Source organism: Narcine bancroftii, chromosome 14 (genome assembly GCF_036971445.1).
Source record: "Narcine bancroftii isolate sNarBan1 chromosome 14, sNarBan1.hap1, whole genome shotgun sequence".
Taxonomy (NCBI): domain Eukaryota; kingdom Metazoa; phylum Chordata; class Chondrichthyes; order Torpediniformes; family Narcinidae; genus Narcine; species Narcine bancroftii.
Window position 1 is genome coordinate 23,337,741 of NC_091482.1, and position 21,369 is coordinate 23,359,109.

The 21,369-nt window shown below is 41.6% G+C and overlaps 1 protein-coding gene across 1 annotated transcript in view; it reads left to right on the top strand.

Moving 5' to 3' along the window:
• The window catches only part of galnt17 (polypeptide N-acetylgalactosaminyltransferase 17), a 309,637-nt gene that overhangs the window by 282,367 nt on the left and 5,901 nt on the right, over positions 1-21,369 (top strand). The window lies entirely within an intron of this gene.

Below are 21,369 nucleotides of genomic sequence, written 5' to 3' on the forward strand. Positions count from 1 at the left end.
TTTCACTTTGCAAAATTTGAAAGAAATTTTCATTTTGCAGGAATGCTGTAATGTTCCTTTTTGCCTTTGCGAACTTTCATAACCTTGAAAACAAAAGCTATGACCCTCTTGTCTGCTACATTCAAAATACAGGTATACCCCATTTTACGAATACTCATTTAAGAAAATTTGCTTTTACGAAAGGATTTGAATGGGTTTTTGCTTTTGCGAAAATAGCCTTCAATAGTAATTAAACGGTCTTCTCTTTACATCATTTCAGTTTACGAAATGTTTCATAAGAATGCTCTGGTTTCATAAAGCAGGGTACACCTGTACTACATATTTTGACCCTTTCTTTGTCATGTTAGACTCATAGTAAAATGTGAATGAATATTCATTAATAATACTTTTTTTATGATTGAATTCCTCCAATTCTGGTCCAGTGAATATGATAAATTACTGATCATTTTCTTAATTTAGTATTTATTCCACTATGCAGGAAGTGTAAAATCCTTTGCAAGAATGTAATTGGTTTGGTTTGATGTTTATATTGAATACCAGTTATTAGTTTACATAGGTTTCATGTTTTTTGGAGCAAGACTCCTGCTTAAAGACTAATTAGGATTATTTGCCTCTAAAGAATGATTTTGGACAATATTTCTAAAAGCCACTTACTTCCTTGCCTCTAAATGGCAATAATTCAACTCATTTTTTTTGACTGCCTGGTGCTACTATGAATTTAATCAGTGCTGTGCAGGTAAACCATCAAAAGTATCACAGAACGAACTATTTACCATTTTATTATATGCTTTTACTTTGTATGCACTTGGATCCAATTTTCTCTTTTTCATTGAGTAGCATTTCATTCCGACACTATTCCTCAAATTCTGTCCCAGCATGGCCACATCTCAAGATTTGGTTTCCTTTATAATTTTAGCATTTAAATGATTTGTGGAGCTATCGCACGAGGTGGTTGTTCTCTGGAATGATGTGAATCCATCTGGTGGCTGGCTGACATTAACCCAGCCTTAGTCAACACCTTTAGTGCTTGCTTCACTAAGCTATGACTTGGACAATTTGACAATTGATTTGTCAATACTTAGACAATTTGAAAAGCCAAGTTTTTACATTTATTCTTCGAAGGCTGAAACTTCGTGATAATGTCAGGGTTAAATGTACATACCTCATTCTGGGTGTGCTCCAGAATATTACATTTTGGTCTTTGATTGATGCTTTGGGCCATTGCAGGAATTTCTTTCATGGGCAATTTAACACTTAATTAAGTTGTTGTATCTCAATAACAGATAAAGCAACAATCCGGAAACCAAAATCAAAATCATCACATTATTTGTGTCAGGTCCTGACAAATGAGGATAACAAAGTGGTGTGGTAATACAAATGTGACGGTCAATGGGTAGCTGGCCCGTCCCCCCACTGGTGATCCGCTCCCTGGTAACTCCTCCCCTTGTGACCCTGAAATCAGGCCAGCTACAAGTCTAAAGTGTAATAAACCCTATCGTTCCTCACTCTACGGCTTTGGAGTCACTGATGGAGCATATCAAGTGGTTACAAGACTTCCCTAAAAGCTGATGGAGCATATCAAGTGGTTACAAGACTTCCCTAAAAGCTTGATTAGTGAAGGAAATATTACTTTCTTCTGAATTAGGAGACAGAGTATGAGCACTCTCTCTGTTTCTTGCTGAACAATAAACAGTTTGGAGTGATGCATTTACACTTCCAAGACATAGCCCTCTGCTCATTTGACAGTGGTCTTGTTTCTGAGTCCAAATATGGTGGGTTCAGCGATCTAAGCTCATGATCCAAGCTGGTCCTTCAGTGCAGCACCAAGGGGTTCTTGCAAGTATTCATGCTGGCACCTGTTGGATGAGATGTTATTCTGAGGTTATCAGCTAGATAGAAAGGATTTCACAGGCTTGTGCATGGGAAATTGGCAGAATAGCTTCAAGCTGTGAGATATATTTGAAACATCACACAAAGCAGACAAAGGAACCCATGATAATAACTGATGTACCAGCAGAACAATGGCAGAAAGTTGAGACTGATCTGTTCCACATGGATGGAAAGAATTACTCGTTGGTTATTGATTATCTATCGAAACTATCTGGAGATTGAGCTGCTTCCTAATATGTCTGCTGCTTGAGTGATCAGATATATGAAATCAATCCTTGCAAGACATGGAATTCTTCAAATTGTTAACAGTGACAATGGACCATGCTACAGTTGTAGAGAATTCCAGAACTTTGCAGAAGGGTATGATCTTCGACATGTGACTTCGTCCTCTGCACTCACAGTCAAATGGTAAAGCAGAGAAAGGAGTTCACATAGTTAAACAGTTGCTGAAGGAAGCACTAGACAGTGGCTCAAAACATTTTCTAGCTCTATTGAGTTACAGAGCTTCATCACTTGAACGTGGCATGCCACCCACTGAGCTTCTGATGGGATGTAGGCTACGCACTACACTTCCCTCCTCTGCAGACCCAAACAAGATGTCAAATGGAAACAAAAGCATCTGCAAAGGAGACAAAAAAAACAAACTATGACAAGTCCACAAGAAGCTTAAAGCCACTGGCACAACACGACACAGCGAGTCTCAGAGATTTCAACACTTGGGACAAAAAGGCTAATGTTCTGGGGGAAGTAAATCCAAGATCCTACACTGTCAGAACAGAATATGGTCAAATACTGAGAAGGAATCAAAAGAGCCTGCTGAAAATGCAAGAGACACTGCAGGAACAGACAAATATGGAAGATCCAGCCTGCACAGCAAGAGAGAAAACACCACCAGTTGTGGACCGGCAGCGCTGACACAAGCAACCATGTTAAGCAGACCTCCACATGTGTTATCAAAGGACCTCACAGACTGAATCTCTAAAAGAAAAAGAACTGCACACTTAAAAAATTTGTGCTGCTGATGTTTGTGTTTACGTTTGCGTTGAACTGTAAATTGTATTGAATACTGTAATAATGTGTCACATTATTAGATTGTTAGATTAAACATTATTAGATTAAACATCGCAAAGGAAAGTAATGATAGTGTGTTAGTGATCCATCTGATCACTAGAGGGAGTCAGAGACTAGTTTGTTGCACCTCGATTGGTTTCAAGGTGGATGCCTCCACAAAGTTGTAAATACGTTCTATAGTTAATAGAGTATAGTTGTTTTAAAATAACCCAATTTACTTTATTACAATCGCATTAGACCAGCCATTCTCAACCCTTTTTTTGGCTATGGCTCCCTTCCATGTGTAGCAGTCAAGTTGAGTTCACTTCTTCAATGGTTCTCTCCTATTGACTACACTTTAAAAAAATTATGATTTCAGTCTGTGGCCCCTTTAAATGTGCTGTGGTCCCCAGGGGGACTCGTGCCTCCAGTGAGTGCAGCTGTATGAGATAGTGAAGAAGTTTATCCGAGATTACAACATAATCTAGGTAACAGGAAAGGTGGACAGAGGAATGGCAGGCAGAATTTAACTCAGTGTTCTGATTTGGCTGGGCTTACACAATGAATAGCAATGTCCCACTGGCTGGATGGAGACCCCAGAGGAAGTAGTGAAGTGAGTCCAATTACCACATTTAAAAGTTATTCAGACAGCAATGAGGAATGGAAAGGCACGGAGGGATATGGACTGAATGCCAACAAATAAGATTAGCTTGAATGGTCAACTTTATGAGCTGTAAAACTCCATAAGTAGTATATAATAAATAAAGCAATGCTTCCTATCAATATTTTTTTATCTCTAAATATTACTGAAGCAAATCATCTGTTAGGATCTTGATGTGCACAACTTAGTCACTAGAACTAAGAGTACAGTTTAAAAGTAATTGGGTTTTGAGTTGTTTGGACTTGGGGTCCTGAATGCTGTTAGAATTACACAAGATAACCCACAAACATTGCAAGTGTCCCGTTATATACAATGGCTCTAAGGGAGGTTCACGATTTTTGTTCTGCAGTCAAATTCGCTGGAACTGATCTGGGACCTTTTGGCTCACAAAATTTTAACTTTTTGAGGCTAGTCCAGCAAGGAGAAATTTTACCTTACAGATGCTCTTCCATTGCAATAGAGGAATCTTCACAGTGTCCACAATCCACTCTGCATTTGAGGTCCTGTGGGTTCTCACAGAAGCATCCAAGTGATTCTATTGATGAATGGAATCAAGTCTCCTTTTTTTTTAAATTTTTTTATTTTTCACACTATAAACCACATTGATCAAGATACATACATTTTCCCTCTTGAACATATACAGTGTTGTTTTCTCCCCCCCCCTCCTCCCCTCCCTCCCTCCCTACCTCCCCTCCCATTCATTTAAAGTTCAGAAAATAGGATACATTAAACCCGTCAAACAATGTTGTCACTCAATAAAAACAAACAAAAAATTCCACTGAGTCAGTTCTTTTCATTCTCTTCTCCTTCTGTCATTTTAGATGGTAGATGTCCTCGGTAGGTTTTCATGTATGGCTCCCATATTTGTTCAAATATTGTAATATTATTTCTTAAATTATATGTTATTTTTTTCTAATGGAATACATTTATTCATTTCTATATACCATTGTTGTATTCTCAAGTTATCTTCTAATTTCCAGGCTGACATAATACATTTTTTTGCTACAGCTAGGGCTATCATAACGAGTCTTTTTTGTGCACCATCCAAATGGATACACAGGCTATATATTACACCTCAAAAGTTAAATAAATGGGACCCAACAGTCTCTGACAGATGTTTTCGCTGTAAAAAGGAAATGGGAACAACAATTCATGCAATATGGACATGTGAGAAAGTGGAAAAATTTTGGGAAGATCTAAACCAGATATTAAATAAAATCACAAAAAGCAATATACCAAAAAACCCAGAGATCTTCCTCCTAAGTAACATAAAAAACAAAGAATTTGGATCAAGTCTCCTTGAATCAATCTTATCAGACAAGACTAAAGCAAAGCTTCCAGCAGAGAGGACGTGTTGAAGGAAAAGGCCACACCTTAACAGTAAAATGTATGAAAAGGGTTATCTGTCACAGTTCATCTTCCGTGTCCACAGGATCTCCACTAAAGGAGAGTTAGATCGATGAGCAGTTTTGTTAAAGAAGGAAGACCACATCATCATTCTGTTCTCCCACTGAAGCACCACACAGAGGAAGCAATAGGATAATGATTAATACATCATCATTGCATTGTCACCAGGAGTAGAAAATTAGACCACTTTATTTTTCATCAATAGTCATTCAAGATTGGCATTTAGTGCTGCAGGATTGTACATCTGCATTTCCTCCTTGTAATTGTATGGAAGCCAAGATTAATTCATCATTAAAAAGGAGCTGGTAGGGCAACTTAGTAAGTGCCGTATCAGAACAGTTCTCCAGGGATCTGGGTTAATGATTCTACAGCATCAGTTAAGATGCACATACCAATGAAGGGTTTTCTGATGAAACATTGACTCCTTTACTTTCTGCACAGATGCTAGCTGACCTATTATTCTGTGTTTTTCCTAAGTTCCAGTTTCAAAGCGTTATTGATTTCCTTAAATTCATTACAGTCTGACAGAATAAAGCGGTATTGGTATTAAGCCGAAAACACTGCTGGATTATGTTAAAAACTCTAAGTTCTCAAAGCCCTATCAGGGAGGAAATCAATCTGCATGCGATTGCAGACCTGCAGCACGATGCGTAACTGTCCTGTACAACGGTCCGCAAAACCCCTCAGAAGCAAGACCACAATTCTGGGTGGCACGGTTGGCCTAGCGGTTAGCCCAATGCCTTTACAGCGCCAGCAATTGGGACCAGGGTGCGAATCCCACGCTGTCTGTAAGGAATTTGTATGTTCTCCCTGTGTCTGTATGGGTTTTCCCCGGGTGCTCCGATTTCCTCCCACCCTTCAAAATGTACAGGGGGATGTAGGTTAATAGGATGTAAATTGGGCAGCATGGACTTGTGGGCCAAAATGGTGTATGTCTAAATTTTTTAAATAATATTTTTTTTTTAATTAAAAATTAATTAACAATAGGCAATAACACGTGGTCTCTCTAAAAGGTGCCCATTATTAACACTTACTTGGCACCTGTCAGCTTCTGGAAGCTTTTAGTACTGGAGAAGATGCATAAATCTTTCCTAGAACTTCAACTCTCACCATTTGGAAACTGACAGACACTATTTTTTTTCAGTGTTACTCAAAGGGATATCTGGGTAGTATTCAAATGTTACAAAGCAAAATAGCGTGGACGTGTGACAGGAGCAGGAGTGCATTTTTAACTCCACAAAATGTTTCAGTTTGCTTTGGAAATAGGAATGAATTCAGCATAGATCCATCCATTTCTTATGTTTGTCAAGGGTGTTCTTCAGATGGCCAAATCCACATTGATGCAATGGCCAAGAGAGCCCACAAGATACCACAGAGATTTGTGGAAACAGCTCAGACCTCGCTCTCTCTCTCCACCCACTCCATCGACACTTTCTGCTCCCTTGGAAAGGCAGCTAGCATATTTGATAGATGAGTTGCACTACAGAGAAGAACTGGTGATATAGGGCGAACCTAACAACCTGAGTGTCAATGTGGACAAGACGGAGGAGATGATTGTGGACTTCAGGAGGACTACCCTCCTCTACACATCAATAACTCTGCAATGGAGAGAGTGGAGAGCAGCACGTTCCTGCAGTCATTTAACTGGTGAATATCCTAGACATGCAACATCTCCTCACTTCTCAGGAAGGTGAAACAGCGATTGCACTTCATGAAAAGTCTGAAGCGGGCACGGCTACCAGCCACCATCATGTCAACCATCGACTGGAGCGCTATAGAGAAGGTCCTTGCGGGCTGCATCACGGTGCGGAGAAATGGATCAGAGTGGGAGAGAGGATCTCCTGCCCCCCCCCCCCCCATTGACATGATCTACTAGGATAGATGTCTGAAGAGGGCATGCAAAATCATTGAGGATCCTTTCCACCCCATACACAGCATCTTTTAGTTGCTCCCGTGTGGGAAAGAGATACAGGAGTATTAGAGCAGCACACCATACTGGCAGTGAGAATACTGAACGACCAAAGGAATTGCTCACACAAACCATCCTAGACTCTCATATTTACAAGGCAATATTTAATTATTTACTTATTTCTATATATGGATCTTTGACTGCATATGTATTGTTTGTCTGTGTGTGTTACGTCTGGTGGTGTGTTGCATGTTTTGAACCGAGGACCGGAGAATGCTGTTTTACCGGGTTGTACTTGTACAATTAGATGATAATAAACTTGACAGGAATCATCTCACCTGGTCACACTCACTTTACACTCCTCCCATTGGAAAGAAGATTCATGGGTTTTGGTTCCAGTGCTGATGTTGTTTGGCTCTTACTTCCAGTGGATTTAGAGGACTTTTCCAAGACAGCATAGGGGAGAAGGACTGTACATAACTGGTATAACTGCTGTGTGCTGCCTCACATCTCCACAACTTGGGTTCAATTCTGACCTCTGGTCCTATCTGTGATTCTCCCTGAGCCTAAGTGAACTTCCTCCAGGTGCTCAAACATGTGGTCAGATCAGGGGGGAGTTGAAGGGAACAGGGAAGAAGAAAAGATGGGATTGGTGTAGGGTTAAGGTTAATGTTTCAGACTGTGACTGCAAATTCACCTTCGAGTCACAGATGAACTGCACAATAACGTGCGTTCTTCAAACCGAAGGACTACCAATAATAATGTGAGTTGCTGCTTAGTGACCCAATGGGCTAGTTTCCATACTGTCTAGCTCTGAAGTCTATGACTCTATTGCATTGGTGGAGTCTCTAAAATACTTAGATACCTGTTGGAGGTCGTCAACCGGCAGGGCTAGTGGAGCATTCTCCTTCTATCTGGCATTTTTCACAAGCCCAATATCCAAAAGCACTTACATCCAATATGTGTAAACTTATAGTTGTGACACTCCTGTTCGGCTCCGAATCATGGGTCCTCTACCGGCATCACCTACGGCTCCTAGAACGCTTCCACCAGCGTTGTCTCCGCTCCATCCTCAATATTCACTGGAGCGGCTTCATCCCTAACATCGAAGTACTCGAGATGGCAGAGGCCGACAGCATCGAATCCACGCTGCTGAAGATCAAACTGCGCTGGGTAGATCACGTCTCCAGAATGGAGGACCATCGCCTTCCCAAGATCGTGTTATATGGGGAGCTCTCCACTGGCCACCGTGACAGAGGTGCACCAAAGAAGAGGTACAAGGACTGCCTAAAGAAATCTCTTGGTGCCTGCCACATTGACCACCGACAGTGGGCTGATATCGCCTCAAACCGTGCATCTTGGCACCTCATAGTTTGGCGGGCAGCAACCTCCTTTGAAGAAGACCGCAGAGCCCACCTCACTGACAAAAGACAAAGGAGGAAAAACCCAACATCCAACCCCAACCAACCAATTTTCCCTTGCAACCGCTGTAACCGTGTCTGCCTGTCCCGCATCGGACTTGTCAGCCACAAACGAGCCTGCAGCTGACGTGGACATTACCCCTCCATAAATCTTCGTCTGCAAAGCCAAGCCAAAAAAGAAAGATAGTTGTTATTTAGATATTCAGCATGGTAACAGGCCAGTTAGGCCTCTTTCGCCCAATTACGTCCAATCAACCTGCATTTCAAACAGTGAGAGGAAACCGGAGCCTCCAAAGGAAACCCACACAGATGCGGGGAGAAAGCACAAACTCCTTACAGACAGCACAGAATTCGAACCCCAGTCCCGATTGCTGGCGTTGTACTAACTGCAGCGCCAACTGTGCCGACCCATATAAGGAACAAAACCTACACCAGCTGGTCATCAGACTTCACCTGGAGCATTGTGTTCTAAATTTGCTCCACGCCATCGAAGCAGCCCCTCGGCGGAGAACGAGAAGAATGATTACTCACTTGAAGATTAGCGGATTTTACGAAGGGGGCAACTTAAAAGAGTGAGAAGTGATTCACTAGCAGAAAAAAAATGGAAAGTCCCCTATTCTGAAAAGCCTTAATTCTTTGCTTTCACCAAAGAAGGAGGCCTTTTCGTCTCTCATCTCTGTGCCAGCTCCCAGCAAAAGAAATAGAACATCGAACAGGAACAGGTCGTTAGGCCCACATGTCTGTGCTGAACATGGTCCAAATCAAACTAAACCTCTGTCTTTTGCACGATGAATATCTCCCATCTACTTCTTTGCATCAGCCCTTCCCCCTTTTATATTTCCCTGTCGCTCTTTAGCATCTCTCATATGACTATAATAATCCACTCCCCACACACCCTTTGATTCTTTAGACACTTACCTACACTAGGGATCATTTACAGTGGCAAACCAGGCTACCAGAATTTTTGAAGGATTTAAGAGGAGACTGAATCTCTGGCGGAAACTGTCACAGTCAATGGAGAATGTGCAACCTCGACAGCCTATAAGGTCCACTAGGAACTATCAGGCATAAACGCTTCACCTCCATGCCACTCTCATGCCGATGCATGACTGTCATCAATGGCAGAGGGATATTCTTTGGAACCTAGTGTGTACATTTTAAAATTAACACAAAGGTTTCAAAGAATCTTCAAATCTGTTAGAAAGGATCCTTAGAGATAGGATTCATGGGCATTTAGAGCATCATGGTCTGATCAGGGACAGTCAGCATGGCTTTGTGAAGGACAGATCATGGAGTTCTTTGAGGAAGTTACCAGACATATTGATTGTACATCGATTGTAGCAAGTCATTTGACAAGGTTCCAAGTGGTAGGCTTATTCAGACAGTCAGATGGCTTGGCCATGTGGATTCAGAATTGGCTTGCCTGTAGAAAGCAGAGGGTTATGGTGGAGGAGGTACATTTGGATTGAAGGGTTGTGTCAGTGGAAGCCCTCAAGGATCGGTTCTGGGACCTCTGGTTTTAATGTACTTTATTATTTTTTTTTACCCAGAGAGAGGTCAGTGCGTGGAATGCACAACCTAGATCAATGGTGAAGGCAGGTGAATTTCAAGCATGTGGAGGAATTTAAAGTGGAGGGTTATGTGGGAGGCAGGGTCTAAAGATCAGCACAACATTGTGGGCCGAAGGGCCTATACTGTGCTTTGTTATTCTATGCTATAGTATGTTCTATGAAAATTATAATTGTGGATTTAGTATCTCAAAAGAAACATTGATCAGACAACAGTTGTTAAGGCAATCAATGCATTAACAGAAATTTAAGTGAGAAATGTTTAAATTTCCTGCAATGTCCCACACTCCATTGGTGCCCTCTGATGTCAAGTCAGATGTCAATGCTCGACAGTCGGGTTCGGGAAGGGATTGGGCGTGTGTGTGGTTGGAAAGGTTAAATGAGCACTGCTTCTGTTGTTGAGCACTGCATCAAAATGCAGTTATTTTGGAATTTTAATATGTCTGACTGTGATATCAAAGAAAAACATGTTATTGAGTCCACTCCAAATGAACAGAAAATCCTTATCAAAGCTGGCTGAGATGTTGTGGCAGAGAGAAGTTCATAATTTAATATCTTGGCCATTCCATGCCTCTTATACAACCATTAACCTAGTGGTTCTCAACCTTTTTCTTCCCACTCACATACCACTTTATGCTCTGATTAGTAAGGGATTGCTTAAGATGGGATGTGAGTAGGAAGGGAAGGTTGAGAACCATTGCTCTGGACCCAATTGTTCCCGAAATATTTTGCTTGAGAAAAATTGTCATTGGCCCATTTCCTTTGGAGTTCTGAAACGGTGTGCATAACGAGTCAATTAAAACAGTGATTTTCAATCCATCCTCATACCACCTTAAGCAATCCCTTACTAATCAAAGAGCACCAATAGCATAGGGATTACTTAAAGTGGTAGGTGAGTGGAAAGAAAAAAGTTGAGAACCACTGGATCAACCCTATATTTTCATGGAAGTCACATTTGGGATTCAAATGATTCGTATGATTTTTCATTCAATTGATGCCACAAGCTTGTGCATCTATCCCCTCCCTCCTTCTTCCCCACATTCCCCCCTCCCCAATCCATATAACCATATAACAGTCCACGTCGGCCCTTCAAGTCCACGCCGGTTCACTTGAACAACTCCACTAGCTTCCCCCTCCTGCTCTCCGCCCATCACCCTCCATGCGCTCACAACCAACCTTCTCTTAAATGACAGAAGGGACCCCGCCGCAACTATCTCTTTTGGAAGATCATTCCATTCTGCCACCACTCTCTGAGTGAAAAAGCATCCTTTAATATTTCACCTAAAGTTTTGCCCCTTTACCCTTAACTTATGCCCTCTTGTTCCAACCTCCCCTGCCCTCAGGGGAAAGAGTCTATTTATGTCTACTCTATCTATTCCCTTCATAATTTTAAATACCTCTATCAAATCCCCTCTCAGCCGTCTACATTCCAATGAATAAAGTCCCTGTCTCCTAAATAACTTAATTTTGCAATGGCATCGATGTTGATTTAGGTGAAGAATTTAAAGTGGGATGTACTATGTCCTGTAAACCTGCAAAATAATTGCATGTTTATACTTAGTTTTAAATGTTTCCAATGAAATTAGGATCCAGAAATGACTATTACTTTCAGGATTGTAATCCAAATCAAAAACTGTGAAATATCAAGGAAAGAGACTTCCATTCTCAGTTACATCGGAGACCTTTCAAATGATAGTTTGAGAGTAGACCTCAGATCAAGAGTTGGTTGTACAAAAATGAAAAACAAAAGCTGGAGTGTACATAGATGAACTACCTCTGTTTAAAGAGCTTAAACAATGTGGCCAAATAAACCGAGTGAATGACCTTCTTTAGCACTGTATTTCAAAAGGAAATGAAATATTGGGGTAAATATAACCTACTGTAACTTGTTTTGAAATTTCTATTGTTAAGGCTATCCATCCCGTCCTCTATAGCACTCACTTGTGTGGAAATGAGCTGAAATTGGACTTTGGACTCATTTAAACAGCAGCGCAAGGCCTTGGTGACCATGCCAACCTGCTGGTCAAGACTGGTCAAGATCCTGCTAGTCTGCAAAACAAAGCCAACTGAAAGGTTTAAGGCAACACTGCCATCAGAGATCAGCGGCAATCATCAAGAATCCACCCAGCACACGCTCTGATCTCGCTCCTGCTAACGGAAAAGAGGTCTCGGTGCCACAAAACTCCCACCACTTGTGCAGGTTCAGGAGCAGGCTGCTACCCCTCCACCATCAGACTCAACGACAAACTCAATGAAGGACTCACTCATATTAAACTTTTTTTATTTGAAGAATCATGAATAGTAATACAGAATACATTCCATAAAGAGAATTTTATATGAATATATATTTCAAAAATAAAATAAAATAAACAAAAAGAAAGAAAAAACCAAAAAATTAAATTAACTCCCACCCCATCAGCCACTCTCTTAAGGAGAGCTAAAAATATATAAACAGAAACTAAAAGTATATAATAAATCAAAATATATCTAAATGCATATATTCCAAATATGGTAATCACTTATTAACAAAAAAAAAGAATAATTGTCATGCACATTATATGTAATTTTTTCCATAACACTACAAGCTTTCAATTCATTCTGCCATCGTATTATATTAATCACGATATTATCTTTCCATGTACTTGCTAGACATTTTCGAGCTAAATATATAAATGTAATTTGAAATTTATCCAACCCTAATCCCTTTAAAGCAGTGGTTCCCAACCTTTTTCTTTCCACTCACATACCACTTTAAGTATTCCCTATGCCATAAGTGTTCTTTGATTAACAAGGGATTGCTTAAGGTGGGATGTGGGTGGAGAGAAAAAGTTTGAAAACCACTGTTTTAAATATTCCAAATTGATTTGTTATGTGCACAGTTTCGTAACTCCAAAGGAAGTGGGCCAGTGACAATTTTTTTCAAGCAAAATATTTCAGTAATAATTGGGTCTAGAGCAGTGATTCTCACCCTTCTCTTCCTACTCACATCCCACCTTAAGCAATCCCTTACTAATCACAGAACACTTATGGCATAGGGAATATTTAAAGTGGTACGTGAGTGGAAAGTAAAAGGTTGGGAACCGCTGCTTTAAAGGAATCATATAAACCCATTAAAAAAACAGATGGATCTAATGATAACTTAAAATTATATAATTTTTCCAAAATTAACTTAATTTCATATCAAAATGGTTGTACAAGCACACAAGTCCAAACAGCATGTAAAAAAGTTCCAGTACATACACCACATCTAAAACAAGAATCTGAATTACTAAATCCATATTTTTTCAATTTCTGTGGGGTTAAGTACAACTGATGTAGAAAATTGTAATCAACTATTCCATACCGCACATTCGTCAATTTAGTAACACTATTAGGACACATATCTGCCCAGTAGTCTCCAGGAAAAACAAAAGCGAAATCATTTACCCATTTAAGCTTAGACTTCTCCTAGTCCGGCTTATCCATATTGTCTTGTAATACTTGGTAAATAACAGGAGGGACTCAATCAAGGGCATTTACTGGTGCATTATATTGATTTTTTAAATTCTCTTTGTACTGCACAGTTTGTTTACATTCGTTATCTGTTTAGAGTTCTTTATTTGTTTAAATGTATACACTGTGTACAGATTTTTTTGCACTACCAATAATTAGTGGTAATTCTACCTCGCCTGCAGGAAAAAGAGGTATGGGATGTCATGTATGTACTCCGACAATGAACCTGCAATTTGATTCGTCAAAGCTGAAGCTGAGAGCAACAACTTTGGTGGCAGCAGAGCTCAGTGTGCAAAAGCTCTGGTTTCCTTTTCACAATGTGGTATTCCACTGTCCCTTTAAGAGTTTGGTTTTACCTCTCAAGACCAAGAATAATTATGTGGAAGCTCTACCCGTCTCGCATTGGGCTGGATGTCTCTGACATCCAGAGTGAAACACAAAAGTCTGCAGGCACTGTGATTGTTGTAAAAACCCACAGAAATGCCGGAGGAACTCGCAGCGTCCATAGGAGTAAAGATATATTACCCAACCTTTTGGGCCTGAGCCCTTCTTCAAGGAGTAGGAAAAGAGCAGGAAGGTGTCAGAATGAAGTGGCACAATAAAGCAAATAAATGCAAAACTTCAAGCCTGTTTCAAGGGACCTCGCCCACCTGCACACCAGTGTGTTGTTGCTGAGGCCCTGATGCTTGCCGAAACCATTGAAAATGTACTTAATTGATGCATATATATAGAGAGAGAGGTCGTCAGAGAAACATTAAGCAATGACTTATTGGTCAACAACAAACATGCAGGAGGCATCAACCTGCTGCAACAAAGGAGTCACGTGATGGAGTAGTGGCCGGACAGTGAACTCCAGCCCTCTCCAGAAAAGTCGGGAAAAACAAAGGAAAACACAAAGGCACAGAAATAAAAGTTACAGAAAAGTGAGTATAAAGGTGGAAAGAAGATGGCGACAAAAAAAGAAAAATCGAAAGCAACGGTAAGAAGAGAGGAAGAGAAGACAACGGAGGAAAAAGGTGAAGGCCTTACCTGTTCGAAGAGGCCCGCTGCGGAGAGAGAAACCCGCTCCCTCAGGTCGGTAAATAATGGACTACAAAAATGGCTCGCTGAGCCGAGTAAAAGTGCGCAACCACGCATGCGCGACTCCTCGCGCATGCGCGATGCGCATGAAAAAAAACACACCGACGGGAGGGGGGACCAGCTGGGGAGTCAATCTCCACAGCCGGCAACGACAGCTGCAGAACACCTGCAGCAAGAAGAGACCACAGAAGACAATAGAAACAAGAAAGAAGAGGAGGAAAGGGCAACAAAGAAACAACAGATGGCCAACCCAGAGGAAGAAGAGGAGGAAGAGGAAGAGTACAGTGAAATAGAAGAAGAAAAGAAAGGCAAGATAAAGGAGGTACTTTCTCTTATTAAAGGATACATGGAGTCATTTAAAGAATTGCAAACACAGGAATTTAATGATTTAAGAAAAAGAATAAACAACACAGAAGAGAAAATGAATAAAATAGATATGACCTTAACAGAAATGGGAAAGAAAATGGACAAGATGGAAGAGCGGGCAGTAGCAGCAGAAATGGAGGTAGAAGACTTAAAAAAGAAATTGGAGGAATCTAATAAAAAAACTAAAGAGACACAAGAACTACTAGCTCAAAAAATAGATACAATGGAAAATTATAACAGAAGAAATAACATAAAGATAGTGGGCCTTAAGGAAGATGAAGAAGGCAAGAATATGAGGGAGTTTATAAAAGAGTGGATCCCTAAGACCCTAGGATGTCCAGAACTACAGCAAGAAATGGAAATAGAAAGGGCACATAGAATATTGGCCTCTAAACCACAACCACAACAAAAACCAAGATCTATTGTAGTAAAATTCCTAAGATATTTTTTTCTTTGGCTTGGCTTCGCGGACGAAGATTTATGGAGGGGGTAAAAAAGTCCACGTCAGCTGCAGGCTCGTTTGTGGCTGACCAGTCCGATGCGGGACAGGCAGACACGATTGCAGCGGTTGCAAGGGAAAATTGGTTGGTTGGGGTTGGGTGTTGGGTTTTTCCTCCTTTGCCTTTTGTCAGTGAGGTGGGCTCTGCGGTCTTCTTCAAAGGAGGCTGCTGCCCGCCAAACTGTGAGGCGCCAAGATGCACGGTTTGAGGCGTTATCAGCCCACTGGCGGTGGTCAATGTGGCAGGCACCAAGAGATTTCTTTAGGCAGTCCTTGTACCTTTTCTTTGGTGCACCTCTGTCACGGTGGCCAGTGGAGAGCTCGCCATATAATACGATCTTGGGAAGGCGATGGTCCTCCATTCTGGAGACGTGACCCATCCAGCGCAGCTGTATCTTCAGCAGCGTGGACTCGATGCTGTCGACCTCTGCCATCTCGAGTACCTCGACGTTAGGGGTGTGAGCGCTCCAATGGATGTTGAGGATGGAGCGGAGACAACGCTGGTGGAAGCGTTCTAGGAGCCGTAGGTGGTGCCGGTAGAGGACCCATGATTCGGAGCCGAACAGGAGTGTGGGTATGACAACGGCTCTGTATACGCTTATCTTTGTGAGGTTTTTCAGTTGGTTGTTTTTCCAGACTCTTTTGTGTAGTCTTCCAAAGGCGCTATTTGCCTTGGCGAGTCTGTTGTCTATCTCATTGTCGATCCTTGCATCTGATGAAATGGTGCAGCCGAGATAGGTAAACTGGTTGACCGTTTTGAGTTTTGTGTGCCCGATGGAGATGTGGGGGGGCTGGTAGTCATGGTGGGGAGCTGGCTGATGGAGGACCTCAGTTTTCTTCAGGCTGACTTCCAGGCCAAACATTTTGGCAGTTTCCGCAAAGCAGGACGTCAAGCGCTGAAGAGCTGGCTCTGAATGGGCAACTAAAGCGGCATCATCTGCAAAGAGTAGTTCACGGACAAGTTTCTCTTGTGTCTTGGTGTGAGCTTGCAGGCGCCTCAGATTGAAGAGACTGCCATCCGTGCGGTACCGGATGTAAACAGCGTCTTCATTGTTGGGGTCTTTCATGGCTTGGTTCAGCATCATGCTGAAGAAGATTGAAAAGAGGGTTGGTGCGAGAACACAGCCTTGCTTCACGCCATTGTTAATGGAGAAGGGTTCAGAGAGCTCATTGCTGTATCTGACCCGACCTTGTTGGTTTTCGTGCAGTTGGATAATCATGTTGAGGAACTTTGGGGGACATCCGATGCGCTCTAGTATTTGCCAAAGCCCTTTCCTGCTCACGGTGTCGAAGGCTTTGGTGAGGTCAACAAAGGTGATGTAGAGTCCTTTGTTTTGTTCTCTGCACTTTTCTTGGAGCTGTCTGAGGGCAAAGACCATGTCAGTGGTTCCTCTGTTTGCGCGAAAGCCGCACTGTGATTCTGGGAGAATATTCTCAGCGACACTAGGTATTATTCTATTTAGTAGAATCCTAGCGAAGATTTTGCCTGCAATGGAGAGCAACGTGATTCCCCTGTAGTTTGAGCAGTCTGATTTCTCGCCTTTGTTTTTGTACAGGGTGATGATGGTGGCATCACGAAGATCCTGAGGCAGTTTACCTTGGTCCCAACAAAGCTTGAAAAACTCATGCAGTTTGGCATGCAGAGTTTTGCCGCCAGCCTTCCAGACTTCTGGGGGGATTCCATCCATACCTGCTGCTTTGCCACTTTTCAGTTGTTCGATTGCCTTATATGTCTCATCCAGGGTGGGAACCTCATCCAGCTCTAGCCTTAGGGGCTGTTGAGGGAGCTGGAGCAGGGCGGAATCTTGGACTGAGCGGTTGGTACTGAAAAGAGATTGGAAGTGTTCTGACCATCGGTTGAGGATGGAGATCTTGTCGCTGAGGAGGACTTTGCCGTCTGAGCTGCGCAGCGGGCTTTGGACTTGGGGTGAGGGGCCATACACAGCCTTTAGAGCCTCGTAGAAACCCCTGAAGTCGCCAATGTCCGCGCTGAGCTGTGTTCGTTTGGCGAGGCTAGTCCACCACTCATTTTGGATCTCCCGGAGTTTGCGCTGAAGATGGCTGCATGCGCGACGGAAGGCTTGTTTCTTCTCTGGACAGGACGGCTTTGTAAGGTGAGCCTGGTGGGCAGCTCGCTTCTTTGCCAGCAGCTCCTGGATTTCCTGGCTGTTTTCGTCAAACCAGTCCTTGTTTTTCCTGGAGGAGAAGCCCAGTACCTCTTCAGTGGATTGCAGTATGGTAGCCTTCAACTGATCCCAGAGGGTTTCCTAAGATATACTACAAGAGAAAAGGTACTGGAGAAGACAATGGAAAAAGTAAGAGAGGGCAACAAACCACTGGAGTATAAAGGGCAAAAAATCTTCATTTATCCAGATATATGTTTTGAACTCCTAAAGAAGAGAAAAGAGTTCAATACAGCAAAGGTGATTTTATGGAAGAAAGGGTATAAATTTATACTAAAGCATCCAGCGGTATTGAAAATATTTATTCCAGGACAACAAAACAGACTATTCTCGGATCCAGAAGAAGCACGAAAATTTGCAGAACAATTACAAAAATAGACTGAGGGATGAAGACGGGTAATGAGAGTAAAAATGATCACGATTGATATGTATGTGGGTAAAGACAAAAATAGACTGAGGGATGAAGACGGGTAATGAGAGTAAAAATGATCACGATTGATATGTATGCGGGTAAAGAGGTATAAGAGTGAATAGAGACAATGTGCATACGTGAATGTATCTGTACTTAGAGGAAAATATAGATAGTATAGACAAGAATTAATAAGGGAAGGTAATGGAATAGAGAGAATAAGGAGGGAATTAAAAGAGTGACCTTTGTGACATATGAAAAGTGAAATCTTTTCTGGGGGAGGCGGGGTGGGGGGAAATAGCGGTCACTGCAAAATCAGTTGACGCTTGCGAGTGGATTCGCAAATCCAAATGGAGAGGGGAGATGTGGTTGTCCGACAAGGGATAAAGGACAACTCAGGAGGGGAAGGGGAGATTGGGGATAAAGAAGATAGAAATAGGAGAATAAGGAAAATGTTGGATGTTGCAGGAATGTTGTCTTATAAAGAGTTGAAAATAAGAAAACAGAAATGGAAAAGGAGGAAAGGTAATGATGGAAAAACGGAAAGAGAAGATAAACAAAATATAAAATGGCTACGCTGAACTATATGACTTTAAATATTAATGGAATACATAACCAAATTAAAAGGAAGAAACTACTAAATTTAAATGAATAAATGTATTCCATTAGAAAAAATAATATATAGGTTAAGAAATAATATTGAAATATTCGAACAAGTATGGGAGCCTTACATTAAATACAATAGCGAAAACCTACCGGGGACAAACATTACCTAAGTTGATGGAAGGAGAAGGAAAGAAAAGAATGGACTCAGTAGAATTTCTGGTGTATTTTTGTTGAATGACAACATTGTCTGACTGGCTTAATGCAACCTAGATTGTATACCTAAAATGGATGAGAGGGTGGGGATGGGGTGGTGGCTTGGGAGGAGGGAGGGGGGCGGGAGAAAAAGTCACTGTATATGTGTGAAAAAGAAATAGTGTATATCATGGCTAATGTGATTTATGGTGTGAAAAATAAAAAAAATTTTTAAAAAAACCTGCTGCAACAATGCACGTTTATAGGTGTCAGCAAATAAAAGAGGAATCGGTGCCTTGGGTGCCAGGAGGAGGACAGGTGAGAGACTCGCCTGCTGTCGACCCTTCTCACTGGTGCATAGCAGGTGGCCGGGAACTATGTATATTCCCATACCTTTTCATCATGGATGAGCAAACTGATTAAGGGCCTACAATATTTGATTCTTAAATTTAAATGTTTAAATTTAGACATACATCTTGGCAACAGTTCCTTCCAGCCTATGAGTTCGCGCTGCCCAATTACACCCAGTTGATCTACAACCTCTGGTAAGTTTTTCAATGGAGGGAAGAAACCAGAGCACCCGGAGGAAACCCTTGCAGAGATAGGGGAGAACTCCTTACAGGACAGCTCTAGATTTGAACCCTGTTCGCTGGTGCTGTAACACCATTGAGCTAACCGCTACTCTAACCTTTGTTGGTATTTTAATCTTATAAACTGGAAATCTGAGACTTGAAGAGAATTTTTCTCTCTCTTCTCCCATTTTTAAGAAATTGTGTTGAGATCTCATTTCCAGATCCATGGCCCTTTGTCGCAGGGACCAACTGGAAAAATAGGCCAGAAAATGGGAGATGGAATTTAATGCAGACAAGTGTGAGATGTTGCATTTTGGAAAGAGTAACCAAGGTAGGACATACATAGTATATGGTAGGGCACTGTGGAGGAACAAAGGGATCTAGTAATATAGATACATAATTCCCTGAAAGTGGTGTCACATGTAGACAGGGTTGTAAAGAAAGCTTTTGGAAACTTGCCCTTCCTATATAAAAATATTGAGTATAAGAGTTAGGATGTTATTATTGAGGTTGTATAAGACATGATTTGGTGAGGCTAAATTTGGAATATTGTGCACAGTTCTGGTCGCTAATCTATAGAAAGGATATCAGTAAGATTGAAAGAGTGCAGAGAAGATTTACGAGGATGTTGCCGGGTCTTCAAGGAGTTAAGTTACAGGAAAAGATTAAACAGGTGAGGACTTTATTCCTTAGAGCAAAGAAGAATGAGGGAAGATTTGATAGAGGTTTACAAAATTATGAGGGGAATAGACAGAGTAAATGTGAGTAGGCTCTTTCCACTTAGAGTGCGAGAGGACATGACTTTTGGGTGAAAGGTGAAAGGTTTAGGAGGAACATTAGGGGGAATTTCTTCACTCAGAGAGTGGTGGGAGTTTGAAACGAGCTGCCATCTGACATGGTAAATGTGGTCTCACTCTTATGTTTTAAGAATAAATTGGATGGATACATGGTGGGAGTGGTCTGGAGGGTGCAATTCAGTGGGATTAGAGGAGTGATGTTTCGGCACAGATGAGAAGGGCTGAATGGCTTGTTTTCTGTGTTGTAGTTTTCTATGGTATCTATGAGATATCAGTAACACCAGATTTCTGCAGTGAATATCTACGCACAGGTCAACACCTTTTTATTCAACCATCCTCAGACCATGTGTGAAGGTCATCAGACCGTAATCAATGGATGGAGCAAAGTCTATTCTTCTGTGCAGCAGTACCCTTGCCTGCTGGCCTTGTGGAGCACTAGGGTGGCATGGTTAGTGTTACAGTTTGTGCAATGCCATTGCAACCCAGTGGCCCCAGTTGAAATCCAGCATTATCAGTAAGGATTTTGTACATTCTTTCTGTGACCATATAGATTTCCTCCAGGGGCTCAGGTTACCTCTCATGTTCCAAATATGTTTGGCGTTAGAAGGTTAATTAGGTCACCTGGGTGTAATTGGCCTGTACGGGTTCATGGTCTGAGCTGTACCTATAAAACTATCTTCTTGTTCAGATCAATAGTGGCCTTATTGATCTTTGGTGAGATTGATATTTCATGTATTTATTTGAAATTGTGTTGTAATTACATATAAAAAAAGACGTTACGCTTCCTTTTGTCCAAGAGAAGGCGCAGAATTTTTTTTTTCATAATTGCTTCCTGGAATAAGGAATTTCAGCTGTAAGAATTGATTACAGAAGTTGGTGTTCAAAGTTGAAAATTCAGATTTATAGACAGAGTGCATACATGATAGCACATACAACCCTGAGATCCCTTTACCTGTGTGCCAGGCAGAATTTGGCAGCAAGGTGGTACCTGCTCGAGACCTGTTGCTGTGGAACCCAAATTGGAAATGATCCATGAGGGGCTTCCACAGCAGCCTCTCAAAACACTTCATCACTGTGGATGTGAGTGCCACTAGTCATTTAGGCAGGGTACCGCCTGAAGGGTTTGTCTCCTTAGCCAAGAGCAGAACTGCTCGGAACATATACAGTTCATTTAGAGAGAAGCTGTTTCTTAAAGTAGATTCTTCAAAGATGCCAGTTTCAAAATTTAGGCAAAAGAACAGCTAGGATCTAAAATTCACTCCATGTC